This window comes from Nyctibius grandis, chromosome 22, assembly GCF_013368605.1.
Source record: "Nyctibius grandis isolate bNycGra1 chromosome 22, bNycGra1.pri, whole genome shotgun sequence".
In the NCBI taxonomy this organism is placed as follows: domain Eukaryota; kingdom Metazoa; phylum Chordata; class Aves; order Nyctibiiformes; family Nyctibiidae; genus Nyctibius; species Nyctibius grandis.
In genome coordinates, this window is record NC_090679.1 from 7525307 (window position 1) to 7544799 (window position 19493).

At 39.9% G+C, this 19493-nt stretch overlaps 2 protein-coding genes across 3 annotated transcripts in view; both read right to left on the reverse strand.

Annotated features, from left to right (window-relative positions):
- The window catches only part of LOC137672762 (protocadherin alpha-3-like), a 96506-nt gene that overhangs the window by 57509 nt on the left and 19504 nt on the right, over positions 1 to 19493 (reverse strand). The window lies entirely within an intron of this gene.
- Positions 1 to 19493, reverse strand: part of PCDHAC1 (protocadherin alpha subfamily C, 1) — a 32822-nt gene that overhangs the window by 10268 nt on the left and 3061 nt on the right. The window lies entirely within an intron of this gene.

A 19493-nucleotide genomic window follows, 5' to 3' on the forward strand; every position in this document is an offset into this window, starting at 1 on the left:
AGCTTAGAAGATTTTTACCTCAAATCCTATTTAAAAAAAATCCATCTGCCCAAACTGTGCTGTGCTTGGACTATTTTTAACCTATAACCACACATATGATGGGCAAAATGTTAATACTGCAGATTCTGCTGATATTATCTGACCTCAGGACAAGTCCCATTGATTTTCTTACTCAGCAGAACAAGGAACAGCGTTTAACCCTGACTTACACTCTCTGCCAAAGATTTTGGTTTATATTGGTGTTTTTCTTCAGGGTCCTGGCTCACAGTGGGATCCCACACCCTCCTTGCCCCTCAACTCTCTCTTAAACAGACAGGCAAAAGCTTGCTCTTTTTTTGCTCTTCACTTGTAATCTACATTCCAGCCATTTTATGCCCTTTACTGCACCTTTACAATCCCAGTTGTATTTTCCCTTTAATAAGGTTACCAGAACAGCACAGAGAATTGGATTCAAACTGTGGACTTACAAGTAATGCCTGATAACATGCCAAAAGATTGTCTGCCAATAATTCTATGCAAAAAAAAAAAAAAAAAAAAGCAACAATTTTGCTTTCTCACTTCTTGTGAATACCACATCAATAGTCTGAGTTCATTGCCTGTAACTGATCTGAGTTTTCCTTTTCTGTAATCCATGGTATTTCACCTGTACCCATTTATTATCTTTCCTTTTGCATGTAGAGATTTGAGAAAATATATATTTAAGATTAATATGAAGGAAGTATGACTATAATTGTATACACATGTGAAGCACATAAAGAAAATACAAAATAAGGATTAACAGCAAATGTATGCATTAATTGCTACAGAGCACCCTATATGGAGATTTAATCCAAATTAATGAAGAGGAACAAAATGACCTAAAATAAGGTGTCAATAAGATGGAGAAGAAAGTGGAGCCTTAAAATACTCAGATGAGGAAAACAAGAGAACTGTGAAAGCTAATAATTTTACCTAAGACTTATAAGGGGGTGAGACAAAACAACGACACAAAAAATCCCAGACAGCACCCATTCCTAAAGGGGATCGATGGCAAGTCCCAGATCAGTTTATTGTCACCAATGAATGAGAACCTACGAGCCATGATAGCCAGTCTCCTTGTCTTCTGCACTGCACACAAGTGATCATGGTCACCAGTGACCATCAGGCCCATGAGGTGATGCTTGTGAATATGTGGGTATGAGAGTGTGAGTGAGCAAAATGTATAGGAGAATGAGTGAGAGTGGGAAACTTTAGAGATTTTGTAAAGAGAATCACTTTTCCTTTCCACAAGATCTTGCATTTAGTTCTGTTGTACTGCTTTTCTACTTAAATATTCCAGATTCTTTGCTGAGAGACAGTTTTTGTACACAAGGTCATATCCTGAGAGGCTAAGGGTTCAGTCAGAAAGGATAAGACATAACAATAACCAGAAAATGCTGTGAGGAACCAAGAAAAAACAACCCCCAAACCAAACAACACTATGTGGAAGGTCCCAGAGAAGAACAAGCAACTGTAACTTTTGCAACCTGGAGAGACTTTAAGGGTTGAAGGCACAACTGTACCAACTTTCTGCTCCAGGTCCACTTCCCCACCTACAGACATCAGCACTAGATCCTGCATCCTTCTTCACAGCTCCACGCAGCCTCTAGCACTCACTGCTGCTATTGCTGCCGGAGAACAGGACTAGCTCCATGCAGCTGGAGGGGTTGCAAGGAACAGAGCAGGAGGGAGATGAGAAGGGAGAAGTTAGTAGCATCTCTCAACTCACTGCCTGGATGGGAACAGCAACAGAGAACGAGGCAGTGGTGAACAGACCTTAAAAAACACAAGAGCTGCAATGTTGCACATGGTATTAAAAAAGGATTTGGCAGCATGGCATGAAAAAAATCCTGTGTTGTACAGGGTGACAGGCACACCTCTGGGTGAAATAGTGGTCAAGTTATTAAGATGACAGAAAGCCAATGACCACAGCTGCCCCGTTCAGGGCCTGTATACACAGCTTCAGCACTGGTGAGATAGCTCTGTTCAGATTCTCCAGTGCAAAAAGTTCACCTCTGATTTACAGCACGTAAGAGCATCTCGGAGTACTTGGAAGGCAAAGCAAAGGGAGGATGCAATATATATGGTGGGGCAGATTATGACCAGAGAAGCCCTGAGGAACGACTGAGAAGCAATGGCTCTCATGCAGTAACAAGAAGGGGAAAAAAGTTCCCTGAAGCTAAGTTGGGGCTTTTGAAAGTGGGACAAGAGAAAAGCGAGATGGTGACTGGGGCAGCTGAACATGCCATAAAAGCAGGAAGTCAGGAGAACTGGGTTCTGTTCACTGTTACATCAAGGGCTTCATGACTTTTGGCAAGTATCTTAATTGGTTCCTAAGATGTCAGCAATATCTGGGCTCAAATGGCCACTTCAAGGTTTAAAGCACTATTGCAAAGGATACTCAAATATTCTCAAGAAGGTTCATACACATATGTATAATTTATTATTTGTAATGGGTGCTGAACTGTTTGGCTTTTTTTAAGCATACACTAAGCAAATCTGTTTTCAAACTTCTCTTCAGAATCCTTAAAACCTCAGTGACACAAAATATTTATGTTTTGCATTTATAAGAGTTCAATATTTCTTTCCTTGAGCACAAGAATACTTACCAAATAGGTCAGAGTGGTTGCCCTAATAAAACAGTCTTTTAAAAGCAAGACTATATTTGGTGTTTAGCTCTAGTTAGTGCTATAGTATTAAGCAGATTTACCTTATGCATTTTGCATGGATCATACACATGGCAAACTCATTCTTCAGTACTGAGGGAAACCCACATAGTATGTACCTGTTGCTGCAACTGCAGGCAATGGCTCTGTGATGCAGAGGGCAGCGTATCTGCCAACCTTACAGGGATACATCTGTTAGCCCTGGTATACCTCAAATGACACTAGACTTTCAGCTTTTAACAGCTCAGCTGAGCTCAGTGTATTTCTTCCATCCTTGAACAGACAAACCACAGTGGGACATGTGAGACTCGGAGTGATAAGCAGTGATGATGATATCAAATATATCCACTGAAATCAATCCCCACTCCTTGTACTAATCAAAACATTGTCCTCTACAAGCAGACAGACCTGCAATGTCTCAGCATGATTCTTCTCATCTAATACTCTTTTTAAGCTGTTGTGTTTGGAGACAGGTTTCCGGATTGAGCATTTGGAATACAAACTATTACTGGCCGCATGGTTTGAAAAAAACTAAAACAATATCCAGCAGCAGTGTTCCTCCTCAGTTTCTTTATCACACAGAACAGTGGTTGAAAGCACAAAGTCTAGAGGCCTTCAAGCCCAGTCCACTGAGAAGGTGGCCATATCCCCCCAAACTATTACCACAGTAGTCAGGGGAGGCATTTCTGTGTAAACAGAGCCAGTCTCCAGCCAACAAACTCAAGGTTCACGAGATCAAAAAAGGCAGCCTGGATCAGGAGACTGGGTCTGGTCCCTCTCTCAGGAGTTTATATATTTTAAATCAGAGTACAATCTGAAAACTTTTCTGGGAGTAGAACTAGATCTCAGGAGAAGGTGAGGAAATGGAGACAAGGGCTGGGGAGGACAAAATGAAAGCAGAATAAGCTAAAAAGAGGTTTGGAAAGACAGAGAGACACAACCTGACGAGTATTCCTATCCTCTAGGTACTTAGTCCTGCAACCATGAACACCACAGTTATCTTCCTGTTGTACATACACTGGGAGCAATCTTGACATTGCATTTTCACCACAGACTTTCAGTTCTTGCTTAGTCCTTCGTTCAAGAATTCTGGCACGTAAAAGCACCCACAATGGGAACTCTGCCAAATGTTAATACTGCTGAGTTGTTTTCTGGCTTTTACACTGCCACAATACAAAAGCCTTTACGCTTTTCAGTCTTGCTAGAATCTCTCTGAAACAAAGCACCTCCACTCCAGGTAAAAATATTGAAAGAAAGAAGCTATTAGATTTCTGAGCTATCAAACATTTTATCTATTATCTCCCATTGGGATACTTCTGTTTAATTACTAGACTGTTGCGTCACCTAATGACTGAGTTAAGCTCTGTTTATTTACCTTCATCTTTGGTACTTCTGATTTGTTCACTTCTCTGTTCTTAGGTTCTTACACTCCTTTAATGTGTTTTTAGTGATACTGTGAAACTAGTCCCTCACATGAAGCTTCATACGGCTTATTTATACAAGAATTAATGTCACATTTTCTACTGATGAATCTGCACTATGAGGTAACTGACCCTCAAGACTTACAAGCCTCTAAAGTTTTGAGACACATTTCCTCCTAAGATAGATTAAAAAAAAATAATTGTCCTTGTCCAGCCAAAACACATATCCAATCATTGGAAGACAAAAATAGAGGACAGTGGTGTACTAAATATTCAGTTAAACTAATTAAGTATTCATTATACCACTGTCTGCCATTTGCATATTCCTAAGGGTTGGATTTTTGGTGAGTACACAGCTGCTGCTTTCCCATTTGCAGGTTCAACCAGGAGAAAAGCTGAGTGTGTATCCCAGAGACCCAGCATGGTCCCTCTGCTGCCTGGCACCCCTGCCCAGTTCCCAGCCCTCTGATCCACCCCAGAGGTTCCTCACTCTCTGGCTGGTCCAGCTTGATACTTGCTGCAAACATGTATCTCTCACATGCTCATCCAATAGGTACCCCTCACTCGCAGGTCCTCCTGGATACCAGCGTGGGCCCCTGTCTGCCCTGATCCAAGGCCCCCTGTACAGTCCAGCTTGAAGTTTGCTGGTGAGTACACATGCACACCCCACATACACTCATTTGGGGAAGATACAAGGCACTCACTCCCCAGAAACTGGCACTGGGCAACATGGGCTCTGAGCTGCCATCCCACTCCAGTCATTGGTGCTGAGCCCCTCATTGCCTCACTCATGCCAGTCCCTCAGTAATGTGGTTTCTGGGACACACACCATTCCCACCCCACTCATTGGCATCAAGACCCCCACTCACTCCAGCTGCTGGCATCACAGGCCAGGAGCACCTACACCTCCCCTCTGACTCTAGTAACTGGTACCCAGTCCACTCATGCCGGTCTCCCCCATAGCTGACATTCCAGGTACCAAGTCTGTAACACCCACCAAGATCCAGAGGGCTATGGTCCCTTGAACCACTGACGCTAGGACCTCAGGTTTGCATCCTTATCAACTGCAAAGTCCCAGTTTGCCTGCAGTTTCTTGATAGCCCCTCAGTTACTGGGACTAAGTAGGTTTGTGTCTGTTATTGTCTTTGTTATGCTTATTGGTCAGGTTTCATGTCTCCATGTGTTTGCCTCCCACCCTTTCCTATCATCCCAGTCTGGCAAGGTCCCTAGTCACGTAATCTTACTGGAAAAACCAAACATTCTTACACTCCACATATCCTTACCAACTAGAGTGGCTGACCAGATCTGTTCTTCTCACTACCTCCCTTATAATTTCTCTATCAGGTTTGTCTCTGTATATTCTTGTCTATGGTTCCTTTGACCAGATACCTTTAAAGGAGCAAGCACTCTCCTTCCACATACCCTTCCACATCTCACTTGAATCCTCCAGACCGTGTACTCCTTCCTGTATGACATGCCAGCCTTCCTCTAGTGCAACTGCATCTCTTATATTTCTGTATTGAACAAATCATACTTTTACTTTTTCTGTTGTGAACTTTCATAAAGATCTACTTTAGAAAAATCCCTCTTGATAGTCTCCCCTCTAGTACAAGTCTCTGGTGTTTAAAGTCAGTTCTTTATTTCTCTGTTCTTCATCATCATTTCTAGCTTCTCTAATAGTTTCCCATGTGTCACTTCATAATATTCTTCACTGATGTCCACAAAAATGGCTCTTCTTCTCAAGTTCTACACACCAGTGCAGTCAGACAATTAAACCTTCATAAAGCCTCCTTCCTTCCACTCCACAGGATGACAATATATAGAACAGGTCTCCAAATACACATATTACTCTTGATTTGATGAAACTCTTAACATAACTTGCTATTGGATTTGGATTCTTGTGCATAATTATTTTGGCCACCTATTCCACGTCTTTTTTACTTCCTTTAGCAGTTTCTTTGTTAGCATCTCCAAGTCACCTCCCAGCTTTCTCTCTTCCTCCTGCCTGTTCTCATCTGACTTCCCTGAAATGCATAATATTCACCAACACTTCGCTTATATTTGGTGCTTCACTTTGGAACATCTCGAAGTACTTCACAAAGGAGCAGTCAGCACGACTGACATAAATTTACAATGGAAAAATGACTCGCAATGGCAGAAGGACATGTCAAGACCATGCAGGAGAACCAAGAACTGATCCCATCTGTCTCCCATGACCCAGTTCAGTGCTCTTCTCATGGGATCTCTTGGTCTCTTCCTGTGCAATGCATTTCTACACCTTCTGCACTGAAATTAGGGACCCTCCCCTTCCCTGCAACCTCGTCCTGGACTGCGCATTGTTTTTATTTTTTCTCCCAGTCTTCCTGTTCTCAGCTCCAGCTCCAACTTTGGTCTGGGCCACAATCATCCAACTGCAATTACAGGAAGGTCCTGCCAGCTCTTGGCTGAAGCAGGGCTCTGTGCTGGCAGGACTCAGAGGGAACTGAGCTTTCCTGCTCTTGCAAGTATCTACCAAGTACAGTGAACAAGATTTTCTCAAAAGCTTGTAACTCAGCCAACCTTAGCAGATCTTAATGGCTATCAAACATGACACAAAGACCACTTCATAACAAATATCAAGTCCTTTTTCCAAAATATACTTCAGCAAGACTCTTCAAGGAAAGATCGGACACATTTTTTGCTATAAGCAAAAAGAATATTTTTCACTATCCTCAGTCTGAAGAATGACCAAACTGTTCAGTTGAACTTGTCTAACAGGGAATCCCCAGTTCACACATATCACCACCCTGCGAGACTAGAGGGTTTTATAATGAATAGCACCAGACCAGTTTTATACTAAGTAGTGGTATGAACACAGCCTGAAACACTGAAAGGTTTTCATTCATTCAATAACGGACAGAGCTGGAAATATGGAAGTCCACAGCTCCAAATAACCAATTGCAATTTTATTAAACAGAAAAAAAGAGTAATTTGAAAGTTGCTCACACTGCTGAATTTCCTTCCATCTCTTACCAAGACAACAGTTCTCTTCAGATGGCACATTAACCTACCCTTTGGTTTAAGCAAAATATCCCCCATGTAAACAGTATAGGTTTGCTCCTAGAAGACAATTCAGTTTGAACAGAAGATGCTACTATATATAGTAGTTACTACTGTCCAGTTTCTTGTATTTTGAAAAATAGTCCTTTTGGAAGAATTAATATCACATTGGAAATGCATGATATTAAATGACTCAGCACTACTTATAATAGTAAATAAAAAGTGTCTTTCAGGCAGAACACTTTTATATATAAAATTCTCCCAGCTTTATTAGAAGCAAACCAGGCTTGAGCATTAGCAGCAGCCAAACATATCCTTGGAACAGTCTAATTGTACAGCATCATGGCTGATAAAAAGGACAATTCTGCTACCTCTGTGGAGGTGGCTGGCAGCCCTTGGTATAGAGAGATGAAATATATTATGAGATAATGTAATATACACTTGTTTGGGATTTTTATTGTGTTTTAAACAGCCACAAGTTATGGAGATTTTCCAGGGTGCACAAAAGAAATGCTTATGCCAAGACTAAGATTTATTTAGAGCCAATGTATTTTTTTTTTTTACAAATGAGAAAAAAATGGCCATGTTTTCAGGAAAAAAAAACCCCACACAACAAACCCATAGCTATTGTAACTCTATTCTTCTGTTACTTCTGTTCTAACATCACTTCTGTTCTACAGAACCAGTTAGGGGGGAATAGGGACATTTAAAGGTATCTTTGGCTTTTTCAATGTTTTGGACTGCCATCAGATGGAATCCAAGACTCCCCAAAGTCCTCCAAGTCCAGAAGCAAGTGCTGTCTCATTAAACAAATTATCATCTCCCTTCCCTAATGGGAGAACAGCACCGATGGTAAGTCCTGAAAATCTGCAAGCTGTTTAATCTTGAATGCTAGATGCAGTGTAAAAGCTAGACTTCTCCATGAATCTTACAACAGTGTCATCTCGGATAAGAATCCCCTGTGAGGGGGGGATAATCAGGCCGTGAAGTGAGGTGAAATATGCTTGCAGGTGCTCAAATGTTTCTTTCTTTCCCCTATACTTTCCCACATACTTTGTACTACTGATCATAAGATTATTAAAAACACACTGAATTAACAAATTCTGATAAAATTAATTACAGCGTTGCTTGCAAGTAGATAAGTAAGCATTCAAAAGGACACTACAAAGGAAATTTATGGATGGTATTATAATTTCATATTTTAAAGGACAGATTTGTGAACTATTCCAAAAATCTCCTTGCTATCTGGCAAAAGGAAAAAGGAATTAAAAACTCCTTACAGGATTTCTGCTTGGAAGGATCGGTGCAGTTGCCACCATGACAGATAGTTAGCTCTCAGCTGGTATCAATGATAAGTGCAAGCATAGGTCTAGGTAGGTACAGGTTCATTTAGAATTATTAACAGTGGTTTCCAGTAAACTGAATTTTACATTAAATCAGAATGACACTTAATCTAAGTGCTCTAGAAAAAAGAAAACAATTCTCTCTTGTTCTTTTATCTTACTGGTATTTCTAATCTGGCAGGTAACTCTACCCCATTAATTTGTCTGCCTCTTAGTGCTGCATTCAACAGTGCACAAAATGTTATCCAGGAGAAGCAAAAAACTTGTATACAATGTATCTGTCAAATCAGGCCATATGTAGAAGATTAAATTATTCAGTATGTATCATGTATGAAAATTAACATTACTTTTAATCAGCTTCATCATTGTGTGACATTCATCAGTGACATTCATCACTGCTTTCATCAAACAGTGAACCAGACTACAATGACGGTGTATAATCCCTTTCCATCAACTTTACTTGGGTGCTATAGTTACCAACAGGTTCAAGACAGAGGAACAGAACCTGTGAATTTCACAGCAGAAAGAGTATTTCAAAGGTAGAGTAGTATTTGAGCTACCAATTCTTATACAGTACACCACAAACTACTAGCTGCAGTAAAACCATTTCCACACCTTCCTATTGAATCAGGATCCTACACCATGGAGTATCTCTCCTCTTCCCCATTTACAATTATCCTAGAACCCTGAGTGCACCTGACCAACAGCTGTTTCAACGCAGTCACTAGGCTCGTCATTTATATAGTGCTATTCTATCTAAGAACTCTTATTTTGTAAGGGGAGAGAGAAGAAAATTAAAGTCTTCTCAATTATATCTCAGTTATACATAGCTGAGGATAAAGGTAAGATCTAGGCTTCCTGTGGGAGCTGAGTTATTAGCATAAATGCTTCCTAGAAAAGCAAAATAGCTGTTCTATTGCAGAAAAAGATTCTTTCAGGACAGAACTCCAGATTACAGTTAAAAGTACAAAGCCGGTTTCAAATACCAGAACTTTCCCCAAAGCAGAACTTCCTAAACTTGTGTTACTTGAGTTTAATCATCGCTGTATCTGAAGACAGCTGGGTACAACCCAGCATAAGGATCCACGACAGGGAATGCCACTAGCTGTGCATCTGACACGGAAGGAATTCAGATGTTTTGGCATGATTTTCATATCTTTCGTAGTGAGATTTGAGCACCTATTGGGAAATATACACTAGTTTCAGAACCCCTGCAAACACCTCAGTACAGCTTTTGAAAATGAAATACAGCATCATTTTTGGGAAGGCTATAGCAACTTTTAACTGTTTACTTTTTGCCACATTTCAGAGAGTCACAGGAAAAATTTAGGTTGGAAAGAACCTGCGGAGGTCTCTACTTCAACCTCCTGCTCAGTGGGAGGAGGGCTAACCTGATAGGTAGATTAGGTTGCTCAGGACCTTTGTCCAGTCAAGCTTTGAGTATTTCCAGGATGGAGATGCCAGCACCTCTCCATGTCCTGTCCTTGGCTTGCAACTCTCTCACAAGGAAGAATTTCTTCCTCATGCCCAGCAAGAATTTCCCTTGCTGCAATCTGTAACCATTTCCTCTCTTTCCATCACTGCAATGCCTGTTAGGTAGTGAAAAACTACTGTTAATTCCCATCTCGTGTTTTTGGTGGGATGGTTTTTATTATTTTTTTTGTGTGTGTGGCTTTTTTGGGGGGAGGTTGTTTGTTTTTTTTTCCCAATCAAGTTTAACTCCAATATTAGCTGTTTTCCTAACAGAAAAATTATGTAAATTTTTAAATAACAGAAAAAGAACGTAAATTACCTACGTTAAAGAACACTGGCCCCATATCCTAGATGATAATACAAACAATACAAAACAGAACCACTTGGTGATGAACTATTAATTCATACAATGGGGATTTACAGCTCCAGAACTCAATAGTTCAATTCAGATTTTATCCAAAAGCATCTGGGTCCTCTTTGAGCAGCTTAAGTGAAGAAGAGCTTTTTCATGAGCCATAACATTGCAGTAGTAAAGGGTCTCACCAGAAGAAAAGCTCCAAAATTATAATATTCTTCAGTGTACATTTGTATTCTACAGCTATGTTCTGGCCATGATCAAACTGGCATCCTTCCACGTTCTGCATTAGCTCAGGTTAATTTTTCCTGTAGTTTTTCAAGTAAGGTGACATGCCTTAAAGAGATTGAATGCCTTGTAGAGAAGCGTGATGTTGTAAAAGAGAAGACAGGAACTCACTAATTCTAATCCCTAGACAAATATATAATAAAATTAAAACAAAGATGAAAGTGCAAATAGCAGTCCTAAACCAATAGCCCAAAAATCCTTTGAAGGTATTCCAGCTGGCAACTCAGATTAGACAAGTCATTTACTAGGGTGATTTTACTTCACCAGCCCAAAAAAAGGTGAGACAACCCGGTAGTTATATTTCCTCCAACTGGACGGAAGAAATCACTTTCTTTTTCCACTAGATTTCCTTCCTACCAATACTACATTGAAAACAAATAGCTTTAGAGTTTGATTCTCTTTAGGGTAAAGATAATCAAACTCGGATTCATGACTGCCCAATCAAAAAAAAAAACACCCCAAAAACCCCACAACAACAATAAAAAAAAGCAAAACAAGTGAAGATTTCGCCTGAAGGAATATATATAGACAATAGAATTGATATAGGCCATGCTCCATAAGACTAGGATTCTACAAAGAAGAAAACAGTCAACAGAAGGAAATATGTTTACAACATCACATTCTAATGATTCCTGAACTACTACAAATTTTCTCATAATGTAAACCTATTGGGGATAAATAGCAGGCTGAGAGAGAGAGCAGAATTAAGATTATTTGATAAATTTGCCTAGACTTTCTTTTTCCTTTTTTGGGGACTGGAGGTGTGAGGGGTATGGGAAGAATGGGTAACACAAATGGGATTTTGGCTACAAATCTGAAAACCTTAAAAAAAACCCAAACACCTCAGCCAGCATTCTTGCAGAGGTTATTGGGTTTACAATGTAAAATATTAAGTCAGTCCTGTTTCAGCACCTTTAGTATTCTTGTGCTCTTTGCAAGATCCACGCCCTTTTACAAGGTTTGGTCACTGAACATTAACTCATCGATTACCCCGAGTAGCACTTTTAACCATATTTATCAGTATTCATAAATTTCCCATTTTCTACTAAACAAAACGCCTCCAATCCTGCAGTTCTTTTATGCCTAAACAAATGCCAGATATTTTGAGTTCTTTGTATCTTAAGACGAGTGAAAATGAAAAACACGGAAAAGGTCTCCCTGAGAAAACATGTGATCTGAGTTGATTTTTTTTTTTCCTTTTCTGTCCAAAAATGATCCTCCAAAGTACAGACAAACAAAAATTGACGCTCAAAGTCTATGGAGTGTGATGTTTCAGGTGGAAATTCCTCAGCACCACAGATCCTATGGATAGATCACCCTCTCATGGAGTATCCAGTTGCTAAAAACTTTTGTTACATTAACCCATTCCCCCTCCAATCTCCACTGTTAATTTTGACTGAGCAATAAATGTCCAGGAAAGCTGCTTTTTACAGACCAGCATACTTAATCCATGTTGTAGGCACAAACATGAAACCCAATAGTTTTGTTGAATCCCATAACTTTAAAATGGCCTAATTTAGTTCTTATTATCTCAATTATGACAAACCAAGGGTTAAACATGTTAAGTCTATAAAAAAAAGAAAGATCTCTGCACCCTCAAGCATTTACCCACACTTTAGCAACCTCTATCTCATGCTTGTAGTCCAGCACCACCCTCTCCCCCAGGAATTGCCCAAGAGCATTTTATCCACTGGGAAACCCATGAAACCTACTAGAGGATATACTCTGCATCGCAGAAGTTGCACCTTTTCTCCATCGTCATCACACAGCTCTGTAAGGTAGGGCACACCCAGCACACCTCCATTAAGGACAACGCATAATCACAGATGGGTTGAGGTTGGAAGTGACCTCTGGAGGTCATCTTGTCCAACCCTGCTACTCAAGCAGGGCCAACTAAAGCAGGGTGTTCGGGACCATGTCCAGGTGGCTTTTGAATATCTCCAAGGATGGAGAATCCACAGCCTCCCTGGGCAATCTGTGCCAGTGCTCAGCATCCTCAAAGTAAAAAAAAAAAAAAAAAATTTAAAACCTCCTTTTTGCTTCTCTCTGGACACCACTGAAAAGACCCTGGCCTAGTCGTCTTTACATCCTCCCTTCAGATATTTACATACATTAACAAGATCCCCCCTGAGAATTCTCTCCTCTGGGCCAAACAGTCCCAGCTCTCTCAGCCTTTCCTCATACGAGAGATGCTCTGGTCCCCTAGTTATCTTAGAAGCGCTTCGCTGGACTCTCTCCAGTAGCTCCATGTCTCTCTTGTACTGGGATTCATGGAGTCTCACAAAGTTAGAAGACCAAAATCAGGCTTATATTGAAATATCTTCATGTCTTAATACTATAAGTCTGATCACAACCGTGTGAATTTAATACCATGCAATGAAAACTGCTTTAACCATAAGGATACCGCACCAATGTCCAAAATAATTATTAACTAGAAAGTAGAGCCTAATAACTATCTAAAATACATTCCCAAGACACACAGGAACAGCTACATAGTTCAAAAGATGAGGAGCGCATTCAGCTGTAAAACTTCCTTGCTTGGCTTCTGCCCCTTACAAAGGAATTGGAAAAGGACGAGGAACAGCACAAAACTTTTTGGAACCAACAGCTGCAGGTTTCGTGAATGAACATCATAAACTTTGATTTCACAGACCGATCATGCAAGGATGTTTGATTTTGTGAAGGCAGCTTTTGAAGAATAAGAAAGAAATTAAAAGCCACTAAATGAGGCATCAAGGAGGAAAGACCCATCAGGCTGGGACAAGCCCAGGGGGAGATGGAAGAAATAACAGACCAAAATATAAAAATCATTCCTTTGGAGAACAAAGAATCCAAAGAAAAAAAAGTGTGTTCATTATCCTTGGGGAGTCTGCTCAAAGACTAAAGAGTACAAACCTCTTCTTTATTTCTTCATGTATCTTCTTTCTCCTATATTTATTTTCCACTTGCCACATTTATCAAACTTGCTTTTATTCTCCAAATGCCTCTCATAGCATCAAATCTTTGAGTTGTTGCCCTGCCCTGTTCTTTGCCTTACAAATCTTAACTAAATGTCTTAATTCCCACATGCCCACTTGCCTCCCTTTTCAGTTCTGGTGTTGGATTTTGTTGTTATTCTTTTGATTAATTGTGACTTCAAACAGTTCTCAGCAAGTCACACTCTTGGCAGAATTCCTTTCATTACATTGAAACAAGCTAACTGTAATCCCAAAACTACATAGCATGAGTGCTGTTATACTGGGCCACACTAAAAGCCCAGCAGCCCCTCTCCAACAGGACAGAGGATGCACAGGCCAACAGTACAAAAATATGGCATACATGGACCAGCCATCGCCTTGAGACACCATCCCATCTTATGACAATAAATCTATATTTTCCTCCATTTTCAATATCTTGAGTGTGATGTTGACTATGTGACAAATTACTCTGAGGGAATGGAAATTGCTATCACCAAGAACTAAAATGCTGAGAGTTGAGCATCCTTGAATCCCCACCACCTGATTTCCATCACAGGTTTCTAGAAGAACTGATAACTAAAAGCATAGGATTGAGGAGGGTTTGTTTTGGTTTGGGGTTTTTTGGTTGTGGTTGGTTTTTTTGCATTTTTGTTGGTTTTGTTTTGTTGTTTGGTTGTTTTTTTTTTTTTAAGATAAACCAGTCAAGTTTGAAGTAGAATAATCAAATTGGAGAAAAGCAACTGCAGTGCCAGTAATTTAGAATGGCAAAATCCAGCCAGTGTGACCACAAGCCCACTAGCCCGCCTGTCCAGATAAAAATTTGGAGGAAGGAATAAACGAGAAATGAAGGTACGCTGAAAAGGAAGGAAAATTCTCATAGATTTATCAAAGACAACTATGTACTAGACTGGTCTTCAGTTCTCTTCAATGAAAGCACAAGCTGAAATTATTCTCATCTATTCTGATTTCAGTAAAACATTCAATACAGCGCTACACTGAAAAGTTTAACAATGGCACAAGAAGTTGGGCTATTCTAACACCAATTGCAGAAGACAAACGTGGCATCATGCACTGCAGGAACAACTCAACATCTGTCACAGAAATGGATGACATCTAACAACGCAAAGTGCAGTCTCCCATTAAGGTACTACTTATATCAACTAGTTTCAGGCATTTAAAAGTTGTGCATCTAGTCTCAGCACTATGTCTAGTCTGTGTCTAAACTCTCACGTTTAAGATGAGCAGGATGAGTTGCTCTCAGCAGGTGGCTATGACTTTTTAACACCTAAGGTTCAAAGATCAAGCACCTAGATGGATGAAGTTAGGCAGAAGAACCACCATCTTGGGAACCAACCTTCCCCCATCCACCTCTGCCCCAAAGTAGTTCTGCGATAATACTTAAATGACTGATTAAGCAACATATTACAACTATGGAGGAGGTAACTGCCATCCCAAGATGTATCAGGTGATGTATTCCCTATCGCCTGGACAGGGAAGTATTCCTATCACTGTGTAGGAGGCCCTTTGTCTCAAATATTATATATAATTCTGGTCACATATTTGCAAGAAATATATATCCACAAAGGAAGAACGGATGCAGAGAAGGGATATCAGCATGATAAGTGCAGAGGTGACCTTAGAAAAAAGGCTGAAAGAAGTTGACTTGTTTAGCTTAGTCAAACAAAGCCTAAGAAAAGATGGTGTTGCTCTCTAAGCTATGAAGAAATCATGACCCAAAGAGGGAAAAGAACTACTTACACTAAAAGGACATTGCTGCACAAGAACAAATGTCTACAAATTCACAGCAAATAACCGCTGACAAGATGTCAAAAAAGGGTTTCAAAGCCTCAGAGGAATAACTGGCACAACCTAGTGAGTTTTGCAATTCAAATCAGTACTTTAACAATTAAAATTTAGATCTTTGAATTTGAAGATTTAAGATTAAATGGTGGCTGATATAGGAAAGGACTAGACTTGATCCAAATTGTGTTTTCTTGTTCTATGCTTCCATATAATCATTACTACTCACATCTACTCTCACTCAGCCCAGGTCACCATTCAATCTCATCCTTCCCTGCCCATCATCGCCTTTGCCTTATGCATCTCCAAATAGTCACAATTCTGTCACAGAATCAGAATCAGGTTGGAAGAGCCCTCTGGGATCATCGAGTCCAACCATTGCCCTGACACCACCATGTCAATTAGACCATGGCACTAAGTGCCATGTCCAGTCTTTTCTTAAACCCCTCCAGAGATGGTGACTCCACCACCTCCCTGGGCAGCCCCTTCCAATGGCTAATGACCCTTGCTGAGAATAAAAAACCACATCCCCTCAAGCCCTTTGTCTCAAGCTACTCCTTCTGTCACTCCCCCTTCCACTGCCTCTAAAAATAATATTCCAAGGCAGACATCAGACAAGCAAAGTTTCAGCCCAAGCACTTGTAGCCTTTCCTGGACACAGTGGTCTTTTGTTGAACATTGCATCTGCATCCTTCTTTGCAAAAGGTAATTGGAGTGGTCAGAAAGAGGGAAATCTACAGCAGTTTCCTGTGCTGAATTTTCTTTGATCATCACTCTTTCTAGGATTTTCTTGGCCTGACCCCAAGAGTAACTTCTGTAGCCAAGAATTCTGCCTACATAACTGAATTCTTACAAATCCGGGCATAAGACTGCTGGTTCTGGGCAGGTTTTCAGCACAGACACAAGAAATTGGGAAGGTGCTTCCCACTTAGATTTGGCTATGTTATGAGGCATGCTCCCATCGAACGAGATGCAGGGAGGGCTTACTCACACGGCTGGTCTTTACTTGTGCGAGTAAGCCACTGATGCTTAGCCTGCAGCAGTTCAGCCTAGATTGCATGCCACCATCTCAATGTAAGTGCATCCATTTCTGTCACTGGAAACACATGCCACATTGCACAAAATGATTCCACTCCTGTTACAGGTTAGCAAGAAATAGTCTCCATTGCTGGGTTTGTGTCTATTTTTGGATGTAACCTAAATATTGAATGTCAAGTCACAGAGAGGTCACTATGCTCTGAATGTAGAAATATCTGCCAGGCCTTTTGCGTAGCACAATGGACAACACAAGCAAACAAAAGAACTGTAATAATCCCTGGTCACATCACAATCCTAGAACCTCTCAGTGAACTACTGCTTGCTTTAGTATTCCCACTAGTGCCTTTGGCTCTAACGCAGCACAGCAGCATAGCGGTGTAACGTGCTTTTCACTTAGCTGTCACTTATGCTACATCGCAGAAAGACACAGCAAAACACTGGAAGAGATACAGTTTATGATACTGCTATTATGGCCATACATAGCTCTATTTTTAGGTCTAACCTAAATAGAAGATATAAAAGCATAAAAGCGTCTCGTGCGTCTGCATACGTAAAAATCATTCAAGCCTATCAAGCACATCAAGGCCAAGAATAAAGAAGTTAACCTAAATTTTGAAAATACATTTAACTTCTGGAATTTCAATTAACTTCTCATATATGTGGACAATTCTATCTTCCACATACTAAAAACTTTAAACCCCTCCCCCAAAATTAAAGAAATAAAATAATCAGGGATATATTTAAGTTCTGCTAAAATTGCAATTTTGGAGTTGTTTCCAGTGCCCTGTATTGTAAGGAAGGAGCTGCTTCCCGTGCCTTTCAAATATTTCAGGGTGGTTTTTTTGTTACGTTGATATTCTTAGGGAGCAATACAATGATCCCTCCTCAGAAGTTCAAAGGGTCACTTATGTTTGTATTTTTATCTCCAAATGGGTCATTCTGAAAGCACTTAAAGACAAAACTTAGTCAAGACCCAAACTTAAAATTTATTTTTTTATTGAAATTTCTATTGGTAAACACTGAAAAATTATAATCCTCTCATTTTAATATAAAATGAGTAACAATATTCCTGACTAATAAAGTGATTGCGACCTTTCTGCATAGAAGTCATATTTCAGTCCACAGGGATTTGGACTAAGGAATAGTTCTCAAGAACCAGTGACAGTTCTCTTTCCCACCTCAGATGACTGGAAACTATTTTCCAAGCTTCTCTAACATAATTATACTTTATTTTAAATCGTGGTGAATCTAAAGCATGTACAGAAATGAAAGTCCAGAAACTGCAGCTTCTGCCCACTCCTGATTATTTGAATATGAATGGCATTTTAATAGCTTGCAAATTTTGCAAGAAATATGTAAATTATATACACACACACACACATATATATGTGTATATATACATGTAGTTGATTCTCCCGTATACTAGCCACAGGAATCATCAGCACTAAATTAATAATAACTGGCATAATTTTGTTTCTAAGGGTTGATAAGTTTTCACAGTCTCTGCCTCGGCTTCCCTGCTCAGCTCAATTAATGCATAGCCTTTGGACTTCCCACGTAGGTCACATCTATGGTTACCCACGTCTGCATATTAGGAGCTAAGAAAATAAAAGAGCCAAAGGTGATATCTCGGATTTATTTTACCCACTATCAAAAGCTCCTAAAAAGGTGTCTCATCTTTCAAGTTTAAAAAGTCACCTGAATGACTGAAACACAGTGAGATGTAATGACATACATTTTGGTTGCTCTCATTACAGAGGTTAGGGGTACTTTTGCATTTTTACTATTATTCAGTCCATTAATGTGTTGATAACTTGAGTTTCAAGATCTTGCTCAATAGGAACATGGAAATCAGTTGTGCCGGCGTTGTTTCTATATCACCTTTGTTACAGAAGTTGTGCAATTATGAACTCCTCACCAGCCAAGGACATGTCCCCAAGACACTATCAGGGTTCTTGCAGTTAAGAGCTTGCCAAAAAGATTTTTAGCTCCCCATTACAAAGGTTATAACTCAGCCTTTTTTGCAGATCCTCAAAATAATCCATGATATTCCCAAAGCACACCAATGCATTCAGCACAAATTCTTCTTTACAACTATTTTCCTGGACTCTACGATTTCTTACTGAAAGACACTAACGCTTCTGCTTTTGCAAGATTTATTCCACGCACCCTCCTGTGCACAGTGAGAGCCCCCCGACATGTACAACCCCCTGCCACTACAGAGAACAGAACTTAAAACTGACTGTGACTTTGATTAAATAGTAGGTAAACCATCAAGAGTAAATCAAATAACAAATATTTGAGAAAAGAACATTCCTTGTCAGTAGGATTTCTGTGGAAAAGGTGTTCAGAAAAGAGTGAAAGGGGGGAAAAAAAAAACACAACCCACAAACCTATTTCACCTTGTCAACAGATAAATAAGAGAAGGCATGGTAAACCAATCGCATAATTGAGAGCAAATCAAGAATCTTTTCTAGAACAAGGGAAAACTTACTAAAAATCACTACTTGGAAATTTAAGAGTTATAGAAGGAAGTGCTTCTTCAGATACTGTATAGCTGAATATGATGTATTTGATTATCCAAAGAGGTCGCTGAAGCTATCCTTACATCAAGGTTCAAAAAGAGGCTGGCCAATTCTATGTATTTAAAGGTACAATAGTGATTTCAGAAATTAAAAGAAACACCATGGTTACAGACTTAGGACAGTCTCTAGTAAGTGTAAATTAGGATAGAAACAACTGTAGGAAGCAGATTATACCATGTCTGTCTAACATAGGTCCTTATATTTGCCTTAGAAACATCTGGAATAGCTCTTACCACCAAGTACTGGCCTGGAGAGAGCCAACACTGGTTAGTTACTGATATGCACCCTAAGGGAATTCGACTGCCTGCAGGCAAAACATCTCAGAACTTCACAAAATATAAAGAAAAATCACAGCACCTATTAAAAAATACAACCAGTGTATTTTGCTTATAAGAAAACTGAATCTTGGACAAGTGATGCAGCAACACCCAGCAGATCAGACCTGCAGACATATCCCACCTTGTAGCCCTACACAGTGATCAAAGTAAGATATATTCTCCTGCACGGTCA